Source organism: Cupressus sempervirens, chromosome 5 (assembly GCF_028749045.1).
Source record: "Cupressus sempervirens isolate cs-2001-9-10 chromosome 5, ASM2874904v1, whole genome shotgun sequence".
Classification (NCBI taxonomy): Eukaryota; Viridiplantae; Streptophyta; class Pinopsida; order Cupressales; family Cupressaceae; genus Cupressus; species Cupressus sempervirens.
In genome coordinates, this window is record NC_143122.1 from 99,286,761 (window position 1) to 99,301,556 (window position 14,796).

Sequence of the window (14,796 nt, forward strand, 5' to 3'; positions counted from 1 at the left end):
ATAAAGGAAGCCACTGATCTTATCAAAAATGGCATATCAGCTAAGCTCACACATTTGTTAAAGGAGGTAGCAGTAGGTACAAAAGGGGGCCTTCATGCATTTGTAAGCCATAGCTACAACTAAAGTAGAAAAAAAGAGAATTCTACATTTTAAAAGAAGCCCATGCCAAACAATAAGGAGCTGACAGCCAAGAAGAAAGACCCCATGCATTCAAAAAAGAGAATAAAACTTTTAGGCAAGGACATCCATAACTAAAGAGATGGGATTGAAATATCCCACATAGCCTGTGTGGAAGAAATTTTAACTTTTTAATTACAATTCCATACCACAAGTATGGTGTCTAAAAGAAAGGATGCTTTTGGAAGCGAAGCTTTCATAGGGGGCCCCACTAATGATGTCAGCTAGAGAATTAAATGCAAAATTTTGAACGAAGGTGCTCATATGCTGATGTGGTAGCGTGGCACACAATTGCGCCACGTGGCAGATCAAATGATTGGCACAAATCTACAAAACTAAGATGCTCAACTATTAAAAAGTGTAGGAATGAGGGATCATGACACGTGGCATAGGTCCAAGTTGGTCATGAGATGGCACCAAAGGAGCAATTCAAGATGAATTCACCAAATGCCACCATGTGTCAGATCTGACAGATGGCACAATCCCGCTTAATGAAGATACAAGGTCGTCAAGAAATGCAAAATTGTGGGGAAGTGCAATGTGTCAGTGGGTCTCACTCAACTGATGGTGCAAATTAGGCAGGCCAATCAGGAAGCACCACATGGCACTTGGTCAATAGAGGTTTGACCCCAGATTTAGAGGGTATGGAGAAAATTGAAAAAATAATTTTTTTTTTTTTTTTTAATTATTTCTTAGAATGCACGTCAAGTTTTAAAAAAAAATTCAAAAGGGCATTTCTTTTCTAAAGTTTGAACTTTAGATAATTTTAAATTTTCAAAAAAATTTAAATCTAAAGGATGTAGACCTAATAGTTATACCAGGGGAGTGATTTTCAAATCGACTTTCTGAAGGTTTCTTGTAGGCTAACATAGCAATATTATATATCACCGAAATCATGAGAAGACAAAATTTTTGATTATGGAGTTTGTTTCTGCATAGGAATTCATTTGTTGAAGTTATAGCCAGAAACATGAAATTTGGGGCCTTCTCAATTGAAAGGGTTAAAATTCAAAAAGCAGTTCCATGATCAATAACATGCAGTGAAAATGCAGTTTGAGGCAAATTTAACCACTTTCAAATCAATAAAAACTCAATTTCACGAGCATTTTCATGAAGATTTTAGATATTTTGATGACTCAACAAGTTTTCATCATTGGACAAATGATATTTTCAGATCAGTTGCAGAAAAGATGAAACCAAATTAGATCAAAATGGGAGAAGGAAGAAAGAGGTTATTCAGTTGTAGAAGATTGAATTCCAAGTGGACACATGTCAGGAAAAGATCAAATCCAGGAATCTATCTTCTTCTATATCTTTCTGTCTTTCTTTCTTTGTAGGGGTTGGTAGTTTTCTTTGGGTAATACTAGCAGGGTTCCAGTGTTCTACTGTGAAACCATGGATGTGATTGGTTTTGCTTCCTGTTTATTGAGTTGAGCTCTAGCAGTGAAGACCACACACCCACACATGTGCAGATTTGCATTTCATTTTCATGCATTATTTCTGAGATATGATAATGGATACTAGATTATGTGACAGATCTTGAGCTTCATTTTGTGTTTCCAGTTTGTGTATTTGGTCTTTCCAAGGATAAATACAAAAGGGGATTTACATGAATTATCTGAGTTCTATAATTCTGTCTCCTAATTCTTCATGTGCTATTAACTTTGAGATTAAATGGATAAGGTTCATTTTATTTAAGGAAACTTGGATGAGCTGTATGTCAGATCTGTTGTTGCTTTACACTTAAGGGGTTAAGTAAATGCTTTAGTGTTTTGTTAGGGTTTTTGGGCGTATGAAGGCGATATTGCATAAGAATGGGATTTGGGGATTTTAGTTGATAAACTTGATTGTAATGCAAACAAGTTAGGTCATCCTACTGGTAATGACTCTATGTTTCAATGGATAAGGCACTAATCATTAAATCAGATGCAAGCTGATATGAATGTCATTTACACAAAATCTTTTATTCAAAATAAATTTAGTTCTTCATGTTGTGTAGTGGGCTGAAAAATTAACCCACTCAACTTATGAGATTCATAGATTTGTATTTAGCTACTGTAGATCTGTGTCATTTCATGACTTATTAGGAGTTATAAGGGGTTTTCATATGCTATTATTAGGTTTAGATTTATGTTTTAAATGCACTAATACCATATCTTAGAACCTCAAGGTTAACCCGCCCAGGTCTTGTAGAGCCTGAAGTGAAGAAGGGTCAAGCCTTATAGTTGGCCCAAGATTGCAGTCAGGTGCATTCATCATAGGAATTTACTAGCCTTAGATGCATTTGTCTAGTTTCTTGGTTGTTTGTAAAACTATTAAATCAGGAGCCAACAAGAGGTATGCCACCCTCTTCTTGGCTTATTAGAAAATCGGGGAGGTAATGGCCGATAAAGTTTTATGGCTGCAAAATGTGATACTCAAGTAAAAGTTTGTACCCCCTTAAAATGGTTAATGCATCCCCAGTGGAGATTGTAGCTAAAGTCTAGGCAAGCATTGATAAGGATGATAAGGAACATAGCACTACCTAACCACAAGAGGAGAACAATGGGGAATGGGAGGTCCAGAAAAAGAAAAGGAGGGGGGGGGTAAAAAACTGAATGTGGGTGCCTATGGGATTGCTGGAAGGCCATCTAACAGACCAACCCAGAAAAAATAAGTAGCAAGGGATGTGGCCAGTGGTAAACAACTTACACTAGAGACTACTACTAGAGGTAAGAAATGAAATTTCTCTCTTGGAATTTAAGGGGCTTGAATAACCCCCAGAAGCAATATGCTTTGAAACAATGTATTTTTCAGGAAAAAGTTGACTGTGTTCTAATACAAGAAACTAAAATGTCTAGTGCTAGTTTGATAAAATTGTTAGTCATGTTTGGCCTCATGCTACTTACATGCATATGGAGGTTAATGGAGCCTCGGGGGGTATTGCTACTATGTGGAACCCAAAATCTATGATGGGAGTTGAGGTTTGGAAGGATAGAAATTTCATAATAACTGATTTTCAATCTAGTAATCACAGTTGGGGACTGATTAATATTTATGCCTCTAATAAAAAACCAGGGAGGAAGGAAACAAATGATAAATTAGCTAGGATTACAGAAAATATGAAGGATAAGCAATTGATGTGTATGAGTGACTTTAATACTTCCCTATACCACTCAGAGAAATTGGGTGGTAATAGGGACTGTCTAGAAAGCTTGCAAGATTGAAATGATTTTATGAGCTGAATGGACTTTATAGATGTGGAATTGAGAGGGAACCCATATACTTGGACTAATAATAGAAAGGGAAAGGACCTTATCTAGGTTAGATTAGACAGGTTATTGGTGATAGGGAACTGGAATTGACTAGGTAATTCCCATCTGGAGAATCTCACTAGAACTACTTCAGATCATTCTCCCTTAATCTTTTAGTGAGAGGATGGTTTTAAGAAAGGGCTAAAACCTTTTAGATATGAAATAATGTGGCAGGATCACCCAGAATTCAAAGAGAGAGTACAAGAATGGTGGAATATGAGGATAGAAGGTACAACAATGTACAAACTGACCCAAAAATTGGATAATATAAGGAGAAATGTTAAGGGCTAGGCTAAGGACTCATTTGGAAATTTGTTTAAAATCAAAGGTGAGGTGGAGGAAAAACTTAAAAAACTCCAAGGAGAAATTGTGGAAGGTACCAACATAGAAAGTGCAACTCAAGACGAAGAGAAATATAGAAAAAAGTGGAAGGATATTTTGTTGAGGGAGGAAATTTTCTAGAAACAAAGATCAAGAATACAATGGCTTATGGAGGGGGATAAAAACACTACTTTCTTTCATAGGTCTGACTCTAACCATAAAAGAAGAAATATAATCAACAAGCTGGATGGTGATGGGGGAAGGATTTATAAGGATCAGGAAGAAATGGGAAGACACGCATTGGATTACTTTTGCAAGGCTTATGCTAAGGAAAATAAGGTTGGAAACCTGTTGATCAGAAGAAGCTTGATTAACATGATACCACAGGTGCTGGGACTAGCAAAAAATAATCACATTCTAGGTAATGTCACAGAGGAGGAGGTGAAATGTGTTGTGTTCTCTATGAAAGCTTATAAAGCTCCAGGTCCGGATGGGTTTCCACTTGCATTTTTACCACATTTTTGGGAGGTAGTTAAACCTAAATTGGTTTGGGCTACTAAGGATTTTTTCAGAACTGGGAAGATGCTAAAGAGGATTAATAAGACTTTTATTGCTCTAGTTCTTAAAATTACCACACCACTAAGTCTGCTAGATTCTAGGCCTATAATTTTATGCAATACTATTTATAAGATATTTTCTAAAGTCTTGGTAAAAATAATAAAGCCTTTCTTGGAAAAAATAATTGGCAGTCCACAGAAAGGATTTGTCCTAGGGTGACAAATTCTTGATGTGGTGATAACTACACATGAGGTTATTCACTCAATGGAGAAAAATAAAAGACTGGCTATGGCCCTCAAATTGGATATCTCCAAGGCCTATGATAAGGTCAAATGAGATTTTTTCTATGATGTGCTTGAAAGAATGGGGTTTAATAATAGGGTTATAAATCTAATTTAGATGATGGTAGGCTCAGTTCAATATTCTATTCTCCTAAATGGTTCTCCTTGGAGCAATTTTGGAGTGGAGAAAGGTCTAAGATAGGGTGATCCACTTTCCCCTTACCTTTTCATCATGGTTGTAGAAGTATTAGGGAGGTCCTTCTCTAAACTAGTGAATACTGGCTATGTTAAAGGGGTCAAGCCTACTACTACTAAAATTGAAGTTCTTCATCAATTTGTAGATGACACATTCCTTTTTTGAGAATCCTCAGTTATGAAGGCTGAAGCATGGAAGACTATTTTGCATAATTATGAAGAAAATTCAGGGTAGCAAGTGAAATACCACAAGAGTAAGATTTATTTCTTTAACATTGAAGCCCCATTACAAAGGAGGATAAGGAATATTCTGGATTGTCAGTCTGCAAACCTCCTAGATACTTATTTGGGATTACCATCAACTACTAAAGAAGTGACTAATGAATTCTGGAATATGATAGTGGATAGAATTCAAAGGAAACTTGTAGGATGGAAAGGGAAGATCTTAAGAAATGCTCAAAAATTGCAACTGCTCTTGGTAGCTATCCAGGGCATTCCCATTTACTTCCTGTCCCTTTTCAAAATTAAGAAAAATATGGCAGAGAGGATTGAGAGAATACAAAGGAATTTCCTGTGGTCAGGAACATAAGAGAAAAATAAATTGAGTCTGGTCAATTGGGAAGAGATGTGCAAGCCAAAGGAAAAAGGGGGGTTGGGAGTAAGAAGAATTCATGACCTTAACAAGGCTCTTCTTATGAAGAATGGCTGGAGATTGGGTGAAGACAACACTGATTGGGGTAATATAATGAAAGCTAAATATCTATCGAATTCCCCCTTCAATTGGAACCTATGCAATAATGACCTCCTAGGAGGTTCCAAAATTTGGATGAATATTGTTAGGAGTAGAAGATTATTGAGAGAAGGGACAAGGTGGATAATGAGGAATGGTCAAAGCATTATATTTTTTTAAGAAAATTGGTTGGGAGGGAAACCGCTGGTCTTCAACAGATTCAAAAGAGTTATGGAGTTACTTAAAGTTGACATGAGAAGGAAGGTAGAAGACTATATTGATTAGGGGAGGAAGTGGAAGAAACTTTATAAATATACTTACTCTTAGGAGGATATTCAACTGCTAATGGAGTTGGAAGAGTTGTTGGGAACACAGAGACCCCCAATTCTGTTCCAAGAGGAGACTACTGTCTGGGACTTAACTTCAAGTGGTTGCTTCACAGTAAAATTGGCTTACAAACACCTTTTTAGCAAGGACCGCCACCCACTATGGTGGAGTAAGGTTTGGATTTGTAGCCTTCTTCCTAAAATCAACTTTTTTTGGTGGATAGTTTTGCATGGAAATTTTTTAACCTTAGACAATTTGAAAAGAAGGGGATTTTATATAACAAACCATTGTTATCTTTGCAAGGAAAAGGAGGAGAGCATTTCTCACCTATTCCTTGAATGCCAGTATGCTGTATGGATATGGGTGAAGGTTTGGGAGAGATTTGGTCTAAATTGGGTTATGAAAGACAATATGGGTCAATTTGTGGAGAACTAGTGCTACCCTTTCTATCACCCAAGATTGATCTTCCTATGGAAAATTGTTCCACCATATATTTTCTAGCATACGTGGAGAGAAAGAAATAACAAAATATTTAGAGAGGAGGAAAAATTGATGGAGGTAGTTTTTGAAATAATGGAGAAATTACTGAAGGAAAATATAATGGTTGCTAAATGTAAAATTTTGAAGGAAGAACCAAGTAGGCAAGAAGGACATTTTGAAGAAAAATGGGGTTGTCATGAGGATTTTTTTCCTTTTTGACAACTCAAAAATATTGAGGAGATGAAAAATGAGATGGAAACCAACCACCCTTATACAATTTAAACTAAATTTATATGGTGCTACTAGAGGAGGTGTTGGAGTGATGAGTGGAGTGCTACGGGATAGGAAGGGTGATGCACTCTTAGTCTATGCTGGCAAGGTGGGAAATGGAAGTAATAATCTAGCTAAGGTGATGACTTTATTCTAGGGGTTGTAGCTGATTAGTGAAATGAAACTTAAGGAAATAACAATAAAAGGGGACTCCAAATTAATCATTGATCTGGCTAATGGGGTGTCCCAACCAGGATGGAATATCCAGACTATAATTATGGATATCAGGCATATTTTATATGGGATGGAAAGAGTCCACTTGCAACACATCTATAGGGAAGGAAATAAGGTGGCTAACGTGGTGGCTGCCATGGGGTTTAAATCTATGGCATTCATGTGCTAGAGGAATATGGAGAATCTTAACAAAGACATTAAGTCCTTGATAGGCAAGGAAAGTAGAGGGAGTATCATGTAATAATGTATATAACATTTAATACTAGGGCCAAATTTGGCAAGTATGAGTTGAAGTGTGCTAAAACTAAGAAAGGTTTTAAGGAAATGAGGAGACATGGCCATACAAATGAAAATACGAGTGAATGCAAATTAAGAGGAATGTCACTTCATCATCATGGTAAATCATAAAATTCAAATTTCTCCCCATTTAAAACTATGAATGATATCATTTATCAGGTTGTCAGAGATTTTCAAGGTGCTAAAATTATGATACCATACAATCATGAATCCCACCATGAATTTGCATGGGATTTTGAAGTTTATCAAGCACGAGACTATAAAACTTCTTTGGTCATTGTTGAAAGACTCAGGGTTGTTTGTAGGTGCAGTGCTTTCATAGACAAGGAAGTTCATATGTGCATCACTAAAGTGGGGGAATGGGAAATTGGTGGAATAGATATGGGAGGGGACTTGAATAGGTTGGAGCCCACAAAAATGGAGAACTTACAAGATAGGATGGCCACCAGGTTTTTGTTGGAGGGGGGATTTCTTCCATATACGCAGTTGATGGCAAGGTATGATGAGAATTGTGACTTTTAGTTTATCAATGGGTGGAACAACCACAAGGTCACCATTAATGGAATCACTTTTGAAGTGAATGAGGAGGTGATAGCCATGGCTACTAGTCTTTCAATGAGAGGAAAGAAATGGAAGAAGGTCATCAAAACTGTGGACAAGGCCAGTAAGAATAGTTTTTTAGCAGACGGTGAGGAACCAGTGCACTATAGAGGAGGATTTAAGAGGGACAAACTGCCAGCTCCATGGGATGATGTGTGCCTAGTTCTTATGAAATATCTGATGTTGGAGGGTATGTTTGATGTTTTCTTCTACTATCATTTCCCTTTGTTGAATCATTTTAGGATTACTGATTTTATTTCTATCACATTTTTTTTGCTGCATTCTCTTGAAGATATGGTGAGTGATGTTAGGGAGAAAAGAAATCAAGGGTAGAACTTTACCATTATCCACCAAGGCCTTATCTTTCACTTGTACCAATTCCACCTTTCCCTTTGTCCCCCTAGGGTGGTGGTGGTTGACAACTATAGCCACCATCAGAATTCACCCCCAAGCAATAGTATCAGAACAAAAAATCATACCCTGCGACCCTCCCCTAGCTGTGAAAATAAGAAAAAGAAAAAAAATGATACAGTGGGGGAACAAAAGAGTAGTAAAAGAATTAAAATGGAAAAACTTGTAGTGGTGGAAGAGGAGGACTTGGAGGAGGAGGTTGAGGGAAAATCTAGGAGAAGGTCTGAGAGAATTGCCCAATTCTAGGCAAGACACAAACAAAAATCCAATAGGTTCAAGGTTGAGGAGGGTGAAGAAAAGAGAGCAGAAAATAATGAAGAATAAGGGGAGGAGGAGAATTCCAAAGGTGAAGAATAAATGGAGGAGGTAGAAAAAGTGTTAACTCAGTGGACAATTCTATTCACAATGACTAGTTGTATGTTGATAATACTCAACTTGCAATTGGCAATGCCGCAACCACAGAGACTACCCATGTTTCTGCTAGCTTTACTCTTCAGCCCATTACCTTTTGTGAGGATAGTAGAAAAGTGGACACTTCCCCCATCACTATATCCTCCCCATCCAAAGAAAAAATTAAGGTTTTTCCTAACCCCAGGGTTTTGCAGGATGATAACCAAGCATAGAATGCTAAAGAGGAAGCTAAGAAGGTGGAAGCCGATAATAAGGAAGAGACTGAGGAGCAATTGGAGGTGTATGCCAAATTGGAAATGAGGGTTAAAACTTTAGAAGAAGGGTTCTTCCCCTTCTCTAAATTTTCCCTTAAGGTCACCCACATTGTTGCCACTACCCTCCAACTATTGGCTCAGGAGGAGGACACTAGAATGAATTTGGAGGATCATAAGCTCCTCTTTAAATTCCTTGCAGATGACTGGGCTCAGATTTTTCTCACTACGAAGGGAAAGGAGAAAATTTTTAATTAAGTTTTTTTGATTTTGGGGATCCTTGGATCCAAATTTTTATGTTTATATGCTAGTTCTAGTTTTACTAGTTTTCATCTATTGTTCAAAATTGGGTAGGCATGGTTATGTCAATAGTTTTTATGATGAACTCTCATAGTTTGATAGACTTATTAGACTGCTACTATAGTTTAGATGATTTTGTTCATAGTATTATTCTGGTTGGTAACATGCATAAGTTTTACTATGGTTAAATGGAACTTTAGTTTAATCTATCAAGGTCCTTAGTTGGTATTTGTTGGTAATGTGCTAGTTACTAATTTTTTGGTTGTAAGGGCCAACCCTCTTGTTTTTGGTCACTTTTTATTTCAGAAACATCTATAAGATTTTATTTTCAATGGATAACCAAGGAACATACCTTCATCACTTCTTGCATCAACCTTACCAATATCATCATCTCTCTTGATATAACACTTGCTTCTTAAAATTATGAAATACTTCATTGATGGTGCATGGCCAAACCATAATTCTCCTGTGTTTTTTTGGTACCTTCTCCAATCTACACTCTGTTCATTGTATACACTAATGTTATAACTACTTCTCTCCATAATTTATTTGATACATTATTCTCAAACATCATAGCTCTTGTTGCTCTTATTACAAACCTGTTTCTTCTAAAAGCAATACCATTCTATTCAAGAGTCTTAGGGATTGATAGATGCATATTAATACCATTTATTTCACAAAAGCTATTAAAACCATTTGAGGTAACTTCTCCACTTCAATCTAGAATCATTATCAACTCTATTCTTAAACAATTTAAACTTCTCAAATGCTTTAGACTTTTTTCTAAGGAATGCTACCCACATCATCCTAGTAAAATCACCAAAAATAATCATGAAGTACCTTTCACTATAGAGGACTCTTGTCTTTATGGACCCACTTAGATCTGTGTGAAAAAACTCCAACTTTTTTGTTGTAGAAAACTTCTTGCTAGGAAAAGAACTTCTCTTTTGCTTAGCCATAATACATTCCTTACACACAACATTACTAGGCTTCACAAATTTTGGTAAGTCTCTTATAATAAATGTGCTACTTTCTTTCTATTAACCAAAAATGCCTTCCCACCAAAACCAAATGATTTGAATTCAAATGCTTCAATATTTATATATTTAAAATGTTCAAATTAGGGCATGAAAAAAAAAAAAAAATATATATATATATATATATATATATATATATATATATATATATATATATATATATATATATATATATATATATATATATATATATATATATATATATTGAACCTTAGGTTATATATTATTTCTTAGGTTAACTACACATTTTAATATTTCTACAGGCCCACAACTTTCCCTACGGTCAAATCTTCCCAGATCTATGGTTGTCACAATCTCTCTTTTCCAAGAAGCACAAATTTTAGACAATGTGAGAAAGCAACTAGTTGACACTTGGTATGGTGAGTCTATTCCTCTTTGGTGGGCTACTGTAGGTTTTGGATATATTAGAAGTTATACAAGTGGTTCATTCTCTTTGGCTAGGGGATTGAATCTACATGCAACTTTAGGGTTTGATCTCCACTGTCAGATGGATTAAGATCCATAGTTGTTACTTTGTTGCTTTGTAGAATAATAAGATAGCTAATTCACGTAACAAAGTGAGGTGTCAATACATGCCCTTGTAGGCTTGGGTGGAAGCTAAACAATTGGCAACAAAGATTAAATTTGTGGTATCAGAAAGAAGAAAATGGTTAAGTGTAAAAAGGTGGTGTGGTTAGGGTAAGAAAGATGGTCAAACCTAAGAGGTCATGATAGAAGTAGAGTCTCGATCTCATGAGGTTTTGATCTTATGATAAGCAACTATCATGGGATCTCAGCATTAAGATTATCAATCGCTGATGTTATGATAGAGTGTTTGTTGCTTGGTCGTATGGTCATAAGAATGAAAAGAACAACCACCAAAGGCATGACATGGTTAGTCTAACTATTGTGATAGGATCATGGATGAAAGAATAAACTTTTGTGATGCTACAATGGACCATGCATCATGAGATCAACAAGGAAGCTAGAAAATGGTAAGATGTTATGCCAAGGGTTGATCATAAGTTCATGTTGCCATGTCTTGGTGCTGTCAAGGAATCAAAAGGAAATAAAAAGGAGGGCTTGATGTTATGATGAATGGATGATCATGAGATTTTAAGGGTAAAGATTATACTTGTAAAAGATGATATGAGGGTTTTGACCCTAGTTGATGATCATAAGATTGTAAGTCCCAGTGTTGACTGTAATATAAGAACTTTTCCCTTCCAAAATAGAAAGTAAAAGGCCTTTGACCAATCAGGTTGCTGGAAGGGTACATGTGAAAGTTGAAAATGATTGATTTGTGCTTCTATCTTACTTGACATGCTGAAATAGAAGAATAAAAATTGTTTAATAGAAAATATGATTTGCTCGATCGATTATTGTTTTTCAATCGCCTCCCACACTTGTTAAATTCAAAGGAGCACTCACTCATTGCTTGGTTATCTATCTGCCTAGTTGTGCATTAATGGTCACCATTACTATCTTCTTGAGGTGTTATTTTGGAAAAAAGTTCAGATTTCCATGCATTTGGATATGTACCAGGATCATATTTTTCTCCAAATTTGCATGGTTGTCCCCTGCAGCTTTAATTTTAGTGGTTGAACTTAACTTCTTTCTAAATCTATCCTAGTTATACTTGAACTACAAAAAGAAAGTTTTGTGACTCTTCTAGGGGTTCACTTTTTTTCTTCTACTTATCAAAGATTTTCTATAATTTTTCTTATGCTCAATAGAGATCTTCTCTATTATATGTTAGAAACAATAATCCACCAAGATAACTAGGGTTGGGGGGTGGATCAGTTATCTAATTAAAAAAATTATCAACCTTAATTAATGTTAACCATTCAATCAAATTAAACAACAACCATACCAAGATGCACACACAAAATTACACCAGATTTGTTAACTAGGGAAACCCTTGATCAGAGGGAAAACCCCAGTGAGAATGATGCCCACAAGATGATGTACTAATATAAATATTCCTTGTTAGAGGATGTACCCTGTTAGGAGTCTATTACAACATTTAGTACATATGAGTCCTATTAGGAGACTTTGAATCCTTGTTAGGATATTCCAATCCTGTTAGGAGTTATAGAAGGCAAAAGGACCCACTATCCAAACAACTTCTAGGGCAAGACCACAGAACTTACTATCCAATCAATCTCTCAACTATTCCTTGTTGAATAGTTGTCTATACTATACTTTTAACCTCTTTCATCTATCCTATCAACCAGACCAATTATTGTCAAACCTTGTAAACTAGGTCACAAACCTTAGATCTCACAATACAACCTTAGCAATGAATTTTTCTCCACCTTTGCTCTGCTTTTCTTATCTTAACATTTTTCTCTTGGTGCTTCTAGAAATAATTGATATATTCCATACATGATAAAGGAAAATGTCTTTCCTTTATACCAAATCCATAAAAGAATTCCTTGAGTTGGCTATTACACCTTCTTAACTAATTATTATAGGACCTCATTAAGAACATGTTACACTTAGCAATAACATTGATATTTTTCTTTGTAACTTGAATAAATTTATATATGTGTGACATTGTGATGAGAAATCTTAGCTATGTCATCTCTAGATTATTTTCTTCACATCTTTAACTTTAGCTTCTTAGAATAACAATTCTGCTAAGAGATATAACAAGTTTACCAAAACATGCTTTTGTAAACTCTATCTCAAAATAGTCTTCAGTAAAACTTTCATTACTTCTTCCAGACTTAATATCTTATGCTTCTAAGGTTAGATGCATATATTAAAAACTTACTATTATCTCCCTTTAACCTTTCTTAGTAAAAGATGATTTGTCCATACCAACTTGATCTTTACCACTGTTCTTCTATCAGATACCATAGAAAATTGCTATGTTGACATCAATGAAAAACACAATCATGAATATAACATGTCATCATGATAATTATCTAATAATTTTTCTATAGTACTCCCCCATAGAAGCATCATCAACATTCATGCTTCCAACACTATATCCATTTTCTGTTAGCTAAGCATATGTGCACTCTTGTGGCCTCGCTTGCTGAGTGTATTTTAACAAATTGAAATATCATATGATAATGTTCATACTTGGTGACTAATTAGATCAAGTGAATCTATTGTATTACTTCTCTAATTATGTTAGCTTTTGGCTCATCTATTATATTGAGATTGAAAAGGTGTAGATGATGGTATATTTTGAGAAGTCTATTAAGTTCTAGTGCATTCATTGGGAAAGAAGTAGACCCATATACTATTTGGTGTATCACCCTTTAGATTAGATTAGGTAGTTTTTCTTGCATGCATTCCTTCTCCCCTTTTCTCTCAAGAATTAGTTAGGTGCATCCTAATAGTAAAGGAAGCTGACCTTCTCTAGAGACTCAATCTCAACTTGCAAAGTTACATAATTTTGAGATTGTTTCCATGTTACATGTGACTACCTAAGAAGTATTCCCTCAGGCCAAGGTGCAAGCTTTTGTGTCAACACTTTCACAATATTATCAAAATTTATATGAAAAAACCTTCAATTCCATAACCAATTGATATATCAACTTTAGAAACTAAATATGTCATCTCTATAGTATTAAGCTGAAAACAAGTGCCTCTAGATCTTGTACCAGTGCCAATAATTTTACCATTCTTATCCTTGATGATGCATGTCTTTTTTATGAACTATAACTAATATCCCTTATCAACCAACAATCTAAAACTTAGAAGATTATGTTTCAGTCCATCAACAAAATAAACATCATTTGTATTAGTTTTCCTATCAAGAGTAATAAATCTTATTCCCTTAATATGACAACCTACATTATTACCAACTCTAACAATTCCTCTATCATGGCTATTGAGATCAACAAACATATTCATATCACCAATCATATGATGTGAAAAACCACTATCTATGCTCTAATCAGCTTTCTTCTTGACTTATGATACTAGGGCTTTCTCTTCTTTGACTTCTTTTTCAAGATCTTATTCTTTTATAAAACCTAAGCCTAACTCATCATCGCTAAATAACTCTTTTATTCAGATTCATCAGCATCATTTGCATATAAACATTCTCTAGGTCTTCTAGACTTGAAATTATTCTTATACTTATTTACTCTCTTAGGACACTTAGAAGCATAATGACCAAACTCATTACAAATCAAATAGTTAAATACTTTCTTACTATCTGGTTCTTGCTTCCCAAGAAACTAAAACTTACTTTTGCTGCTTCCAATCTTCCAAGAAGAGTCTCTTTAGAAAATTTCTCAATACAAGGTATCACTTGCTCAATTATCTGTGTTGTCTGCTTGAATAGTCATGTCAAAATCTTCAAGATCTTCCATATGATCTCATCCTCATCTTTGTTTCCATTAGAAGACTTGATTCCTACAATAATTTTTGATATTTTTCCAATATAGCTTCTTAAAGATTCATCTTCCATCATTTTAGTCTCTTGAAATAAGAATATCCAATTTTGCAATTTGATTCTCTCTGCATGCTTATCATCTACAAAAGTATATTCCAATGCTTTCCAAATTTCATGAGATGATACCAAAGATTTTACCTCACTATATTCATTTTCAAGAAGAGTTGGAAAAGTGTTTCTCTAGAAATAATGCTACACATGAA